This window comes from Marmota marmota, unplaced genomic scaffold, assembly GCF_001458135.2.
Source record: "Marmota marmota marmota unplaced genomic scaffold, marMar, whole genome shotgun sequence".
In the NCBI taxonomy this organism is placed as follows: Eukaryota; Metazoa; Chordata; class Mammalia; order Rodentia; family Sciuridae; genus Marmota; species Marmota marmota.
In genome coordinates, this window is record NW_025999968.1 from 16,609,305 (window position 1) to 16,617,856 (window position 8,552).

Below are 8,552 nucleotides of genomic sequence, written 5' to 3' on the forward strand. Positions count from 1 at the left end.
GATTCTTAAATGACAAGTTTATAATCCACTCAAGATCATCTTGATGTCCATACTCCACTAAAAAATGTGCATCTATTCTCTTTACAAAGATGAAACCACCCTCAAAAAATATTTCCTACAATCATTAAAATTGCCTCTTTTTAGAAAATGGTCCATAATTTGATAGTACTTTTATAAAAAAGAGTTTAAGAATAAATTTTTAAAAAACAACACATAAAGACAAAGGGGTAACAGTTCCAGTTTGTGAATATTACTTTCTTGAAATTGTACTTTTTTTATTTAGTCATTATAAAAAGTTATTTCCTCTGTGTTCTACCTGGAACAAATGGACTTAAAGTAAAGCTTATGGGATTTAAGTTAGATATCTGAAAGGATCTGCTGACACAGGGGTGTGCTAAGCCCTGAATGTAAGCTTGAAAAATCTTTTTTATCTGCTGGCCTTTAAAGACGTATAAGAAAGTTTGTCAATTAAGTTTGCCTAAAGACAGAGAAGATAGAGCAGTTGACATTTTTCAGAACTTATACAACACTAATTCTTTTCTGATTTTATAATTATGTAAATATTTTCTTTACTACCCTTCCTGTATTCTTACCCCAAACCACTATTCTTCCCCACCTCTGCCAGTTCTCTCCCCACCAAAAAAGAAAAACTAAGTTCAATATAGAATGTACGTGAAATTTAATTATTTTGAATAAGGGAATTTATAAGGATATGGAGATTTTTATACACACACACACACACACATACACAAACATATATATGTATGTATATTTCAATAAGGGGCATGAATAAGATTTTCTTTGCTTTCTATCCCTATTGACATTTAAGGATGCATATGAATTAATACTCTCCAATAGCTAAAATAATGAAAAACCTTCATTCATTTTCTCTGTTTGATATAGCTGACATTGTATTTAATCTCAAATTCTTCCCTCTTATTCCTAGTGAGATTATCACGTTCCTTGGTTGATATTTTTTGCTTTCTGTTTTTGAGTATTCCTTACATAACAAAAACTTCATCAATCAAACAGGTTCAATTTTTTCATCATTTCAATTCAGTGAGCTGCATTGCAGTTGATCTGGACATCACACACTTGCCCTGAATATTTCCATCCTGAATTCGACATTCATTTTTAGTTCAGTTTTAAACTTGAATTTTTTAGTGTCTTTGTCATAACTTTACAACTGTATTCTACTCTTTAGTATTTTGTTTACATTTTGTTTCGTTCATGTGACTTGTCTATCATTTGCTATACCCTGTGAAAACTTGAATCTAAGCAAATCACACAGCAGGAAACGGGAGCAGGGGGGTAAGAATGTCCTCTTCCTCTTTTGCAAACCCTGCACATTGCCTTCACACATTCTTCAATGTAGAATATTAATCCTGGGACCTTATAGACATGATAATGATAGGGACAACTTGGGTAAGAGGAGCCTAGAGAAGAGGAGGAGAAGCCAAAGACACTGAGTCTGCCATAATATGCCCCCTTGGCCTCTTCTCCTACCACAAACCTTTATTAATATTACATCAAGCACCATATAAGTGCTTGAATAGAAGTATAGAAGGAAAAATGTGAAAGTGGCATATCAAAAATCAGTGGTAAGCGTAATTGAATATCAAATGACTAGGAAATGTAAATACACCCCACAGAATCCCCCAGGTGTAGATGGAGTCTACACTTGCTATTTTATCAGTAGCAGCACTTTTACAGGGCTGGAGCCTTCTGGGAAACTGAGGCATTGTGAAGGACTCCCTTCAAACCATGATTCTTGTGATCAAGTCAGAAAGATTTCAGTCTCTCAGAGCAACAGGCATGAGTTTATTAAAAGATAGGAAAGGGGGAGTGCGGTGGGTCTTCTCAGAGAGGAGAGGGACAACATGCCTCTCCTGCACGTTAGTCTCATTGGGGATACCAGAGAAGTTTCCAGGTCTACCCCTTGCCTTTTTTTTTCTTTTAAGTTGTAGATGGACACAATACCTTCATTTTATTTGTTCATTTTTATATGATTCCAGGGATGGAACCCAGTGCCTCATGCATGCTAGCCAGCTCTCTACCACTGAGCCACACCCCCAGGCCTACCCCTTGACTTTTGACTGACAGCAGAATGACATCAGACTTTCAAATCCCCACTGTCAAGACAACTCTAAGTCATTTTGGCCCATGCTGACCAGCTCTAATTGGATTCTTAACCATAAGTTCTTACCGATTTTATCATTAGGAAGAATTATCCTTATCTCCCTGAGTTTGGGGATCTGGTCTGTGAAAAGGGTCACAAAGTCTCCTCCTTTAAGGTAACCTAGGTTTCTCTTGTAGACATTATTTCAGTCCGGTATTTATCCTGCAGATAAGGGTAGTTTGCTGAGGAATGTGACATATCCTGCCCATTTCACTTAAGCCAGACAGAGCTGCAGGTAAATTGCTTCTTGGAAAAGAAAACCTGGGTGTGAGGACAGCACAGTGGGTTCTAAAACTTATAGAATTTTCCCCTTAACCTGTGTTCTCACCACTCACATATGTCTATCTCCTATCAGCACTATGGGCATTTCTACATTCCTCCAGGACATATAAGAAACTTGGCTCAATCCTAGCCTCTCTTTTGTTAAAATAATTGCTGTTTTTATTTATCACAAACATACTCTGTGGATGCCAAAATTAATAATAAATATAATCACTGAATGGCTGGTAAAAACTTGAAACAAATGTTACAGTAAATTTTCTTGTCTGTTTATTTGACCAGGTACATTCTGATGTTTTCAATCACATCAAACAAATTACATACCTGCACAGAATATTTAAAAACAGAATGTCTTAAGTATTTTCCCAATACCTATAAAATACCAAAGTACAATGACTTTGTGGCTCTTGTCCAATATAAGAAAAACAATATTTTGGATATATACATAGATACATACATATATTTGGGGTATATCAGATATCTAATAAGGAAGGTTATGAATTTAATGACTTTATGTAAATGATAGACAGATGTGGATCTGTCTTAATCATTTGGGCTTGGGCAATGAAGAAAATAAAGATATTACAACTCTTAACTTGGTCAATCCAAAGAATTTGTTCTTTCCTTAGCATATGACTTATAAAGAAAATAATTTGTTATATCAGAAGTTGGCAAACTTTTATATAAAGGGACAAATAGCAAATATTTGACTTTACAGACCATATATAGATTCTATCTCTGCAGCCATTTCTTTTTCTTCCTTCTCTACTTCCTTTTATTTTACCATTCATTTTTTTGGGTATTGGGAATAGAACCCTGAGGTACTTTACCCCTGAACTACATTCCCAGCACTTTTTTTCTTTTTTAATTGCCAAAGAGGGTCTCACAAAGTTATGACCTCAAACTTGCATCCCCAAATTCAGTCTCCTAAGTCACTGGGATCACCAGTGCATGCCACCATATCCAGCTTCTTCCATCTTTTTTAGCAACATTTTAAAAATGTAAAAACAATTCTTAGCTTGCCAGCCATACTAAACTGAATCTTGCGCCATGTATTATTCCATTTTTCTGTTGCCACACTGAAATACTCGAAGCTGGTTATTTTATAACAACAACAACAACAAAAAAGACGTATTTAGCTCTCAGTTTTGGAGGCATAAAGCCCAAGATCAAGTGGCCCTATCTATTAGTCTCTGTTGAGATCCTAATGGTATATGGCATCATGGCAGGAGCCCATGTGAGAAAGTATACACAGGAGACAAAAAGCCAGAGAGCAGAAAGGGGCAGTCTTGCTTCTTTATAACGACTTACTTTCATGAAAGCTAACTCAGAGTCCCTTGAGAACCACACCAAGCGCTTTCAAAGGTATGCTCTCAATGGCATAATTACTTCCCACTTCTCACATTACTGCACTGGGAACCAAGCCTCCAATACAAGTGCACTAGAGGCAAGCCACATCCAAACCATAGGTGGCCACATTTAGCCTGACAGAATCAAGCCACCTCAAGTCAAGGTTTGCTGGCCCTTATATTGGGCCATGATTGTTTCTATGCAACTTAATTTCCTTCCCAATTGAAGCTTACAGATATTTCATGAAGAAGCTGATATTATGTGTTGGTTAGTATGGAATAAGTACTTCTTTATATTTTAAGAAAGCAGGAAAATATTCTCAACAATTATAACTCAAAATGTACTGAAATTTAATCAAACTGACGTTCACCATATAGACATTCTTATGTAATTTCTTTGCTAATTAAGAATTGTATAAAAAGCTCTGTATTAATTTGGACATGCTATAAAAAGCTTAGATCCATTGTATTCACAGACAAGGTGATTATGGAATATAATAGCGTCTAATATTTGATCTTTCGTCTGTACAGTGTAATGTACTGGTAATATTAGAGAAAATATAACCTAGTTTCCCCTTCAAATAATTAATATGTCAGTGTCAAGGACAGAAAGGTAAACAGTTACGATGTTTAAGGTAAAGAGTTTAAAATTTGAGCAGGACTTGGATGCATTCCCAGATGGCAAAGGGCAGGAAGCTGAGACACACATTTGTCAAGGACCCAGGAAAGATGTGGCCTGAAGAGATATATTCCAGACTTGTCATTGTGAAAGTGAGGTGATAATTGAGGCATACAGAAGACCCTTGGAGGACAGCAGAGAGAGTGGGAGTGACTGGAGGCAAATGCAATTCCAGGGAGACAGGAGAGAGAAGGAGCTCATAAAGGAAGCCTCAGTGAGAAAGGATTGCAAAGAAGGCACGTGCTGGTCCACAAGTTCAAAGACTTTAGGGAGTGCTACTCAAACAAGCAGGGTAAGTGGCATTTGTTTGCCAGTTGGGAGGCATTTTAGTGAGGAGGCTCTGGGGAGATTGTGTAAGTGAGCTGTGAGGCGTTCCACAAAGACAGTGATTCACATATGATAATCAGACAGGGGATTTTCAAAATCGGAGCTCCTCTTTCTCAAAGAAAATGTCAGAAAGGAGTATGGCAGAGGAAATGTGTGTTTTAAAACAAGCTTTCTGTTGTTCTAACAAGCTGAAAATTAATGGAAAATGAAGGATTTGACATGGCAAGTGTATTTACCTTCCAAGAATCATGGCTGTCTTTTAAAAAAGAGAGAGAGAGAGAGAGAAGAGAGAGAGAGAGAGAGAGAGAGAGAGAGAGAGAGAGAGAGAGAGAGAGAGAGAGTCAGAGATAAAATCATGAAGAACCATGATGAAAAGGAATGAAGGGAAAGATGAGGTTTAGGAAGAGCTTGTTTTTGTTGTTGCTTAGGGTGAGAAAAGATTATAGGATATTATGAATGAAGAGCTTGTGAAAGGACAAAGTTTGAAGATAAATGATAGAGAAAAGAATCTTAATGTCTTCCTGTGTTCCTAAGGCAGTAAGATGTGCTAGAATTCAGGGTAAAGACAAAAGGGCAAGTGGTTTTTATACGTGAGAAAGCAGCTTGTTAAGCAAGCACATTTGCCCTGCTCCATACAGCTTTGATACTCACCAAGTTCCTCCACTTTACAGGGAGCAAAGGAAAAGGAAAAGGTGGAAGAAACCAAGAAATAATTACAAGGCGGTCTGTATAAAGGATTTCTTCTCATTGTTTTGTACTGGATAACGGCATTTTGGGATCATGAGGAAATAGAGGCACTTTTGTTTGAAAGATGAAGCAATCTAGAGGCAGAGATGATGTTCCCAGCATAGGTAACAATGGTGTAACTAATATAAACAGTTCATATGCATGATCTGAACATTGCATTAATGAAATGCAAAGCTGCAGGTCCTGATGCAGCTGGCCTGGTGACAAGCAGCCACTGAGAACCAGCAAATACAAAGATGCTGACAGATGTTTTCCAATTTAAAGAAATACTCAAAATGAAAGTGTTTGGGGGTTTGGTTTTGTTTGGGGTTTTTGTTTTGGGGTTTTTTTTTCCACTTTGTTTTGTTTGCTTTCTAGTTTTCTGAGAGAGGTAATAGAAACTTCATTATGGAGATAAAATGGCAAGTGCTAAAATTTAATAATAATTAAATTTCCCTATCAACTAAAATTTCGGTCCTGGGTAGGGAAAAATAAACTCCCTTTAAATCATATTCCAAGATATGTACTTATCCAAAGCCACCCATGCTCTAATCTAAAAATCTATGTGAAAGTAGAGATGCTGCTTCCCAGTCCCCCTTACTTTAAGACATTAACTCATGTTTTCAGCCAAGTAGCAGCACTGAATCTGCTGGTGATTATGGACATTCAACATTCTATGTGCCACTTAAGTACCTTCAGCATCAATTTTGCAGCTGGCAAACTATTGCTCTTTATGTTTTCAGTGCATTTGAAATAATCTAGAAGTTATTTTACTTCCATTAGACATTAAGAAAAGAACCAAATGTAAAATCATTACTTTGCCAATTTACTGTAAAACCCAGAGGAAATTCTCAAATGCATCATTTATTGAATGGAACTAGTTAACATTTTGGTCAGGTAGATTTATCAAATGCATTTAAAGATTTTGAGACTTTTTCCATTTGTATTGCTAGAAAAATAGTTGAAAGCTGCTGATTAAATATCTCCTATATGCCAAATACTATTACTAATGTTTTATGCCTTTTAATCCAAAAAATTCCAGCGAGTTCAGAGTGTTCCCATTTATATATAAGAAAAATGGGAATGAAATTCATTAAGTTGCATGGCCAGTTAAATGGTGATAGTCAGAATTCCAGTACAGGTACTTATAAAATCAAAGCCATTGCTCTTATATTTACAAGTCTTTAAGTTCTTTTAGAGATTCAGATATACATTTTTGCAAATCTGGAAATAACAGAGCTCTGTACACAACATGGGATCATGAGATTAGAGTTTAGATTTACTAACTGAATTCCCACATTTTCCAAACTTCTAATATGCGAGGAAGTGACGAAGGGCAACACACACAATTCCTGCGCTGATATTCAGCAGACTCCAAGCTGCTTCAACCACTCATCAAATTTCTTGAATTGGTTTTTATTATTCCATTTCTATTGAGTTCTTTCTTCCTCTTTTCTGCTCAGGCTGAGAATTTTTGGATGAATATTTAGAACCATGAAGATTTGGCCCACTACACAATTATCCTATTTAGGATCCGACTTATCCTCAGGACTTTGAGTGCTACATGATCATCTTTTGCATCCTTTTAAAAACCCCAAGACCTCAACATGTCCCTAAAGACCACCTTCCATGGGAAACCTCCATTCCCACAGCTGTTCACCTTACATTGGCTCCTTCAGGGGTCACATATTCTAAGCTCCAACTTTGACCCTTTACCCTCCATTTCAGTGACTCAGTACACCTAGGTCTCTGCATAAACTATCTTTTTCTTTGCTCCATTGACAGGCAAAATGACCTACCCACCCCGCCTCCAAGTTAACTTGTCTTTGACTGCTGAAGCAAATTTTTCCTGTGCTCAAATTGCCTCTTTTCAGCAATTCAGCCTGTTTCTCTTTACCAAGTTCTTCTCCCTCAAGTTATGCACAGCTGCATCTATTGATGCAGGCAGAATAATGACTTCCCAAAGACGTCCACCTCTTCATTCCAGAACCTGCTAATATTAACTGGCATTGCAAAAGGCACTGTGTAGAAGTAAAACTTGAAGGACCTTGAGTTGGGAAGTTTATCCTGGATTATGTTCAGTGAGACCCTGTGCAATCACAAGAGTACTTGACAGTGAAAAATGGAGACAGCAAGAAGAGCCACAGAAAATGTGAGAACAGAAGTAAGATCAGGATACCACATGAGGATTTGTTTTTCAAACTTTGAAGGGCAGGAAGGGAACCATAAGCGAAGGAATGCTGGAAAAGACATAGAAAGGATCCTTCCCAACCTGCAGAAAGGAACACAGCCCTAACAACACCTTCTTAATTTTAACCTGGTGAGACCTGAGCCAGAATTCTGACCTACAGAACTCTAAGTAATATTTTAAATTGCTAAATTTATAATTTATTAACGGTAACAATAGAAAACTAACATAGATTTCATCTATATTATAGAGTATTTATGTGTGCTGCTGCTTCCTTTTTAGCCACATTTATGTCTCTAATTCTTTCTACATTTGTAACCTATGTCCACTGCCTCCAATAAGATAATTTTCATATGCATAATGATGAAACAATAATAAAACATCACCAATAGGTTAAAATATGACTCACCAAAATCTGATTTTCCCCCTCCTTTACAACCAAAAATGTATGCAGACATAGTCATCATTGTAAAGCATTTAAAGTTCTAAAAAGTCACTAAATAATTCCTACACAGTAAAAATGCATTGCAGGAACTACTTGGGAAGGAAATGTATCTTCTAAACAAAAGCCCACCATCACTACTGAAATAACATGATAAATATGTGCTAAGTAGCAATGACAGATGCAGGCACTTTTTAAAATAATACAAAATGAGGATTTCAGGGATGCATCATTTAATTTGCATCTCAAGGGTATATTTTCATCTTCTTGTCAAATAATTTATATCCATAGCTTGCCTTTATGAATTACATTGTAGAGGGGCCTGGCATTCTTTGGTATGTGTGTGTGTGGGTGTGTGTGGTGTGCGTGTGTGTATATATATA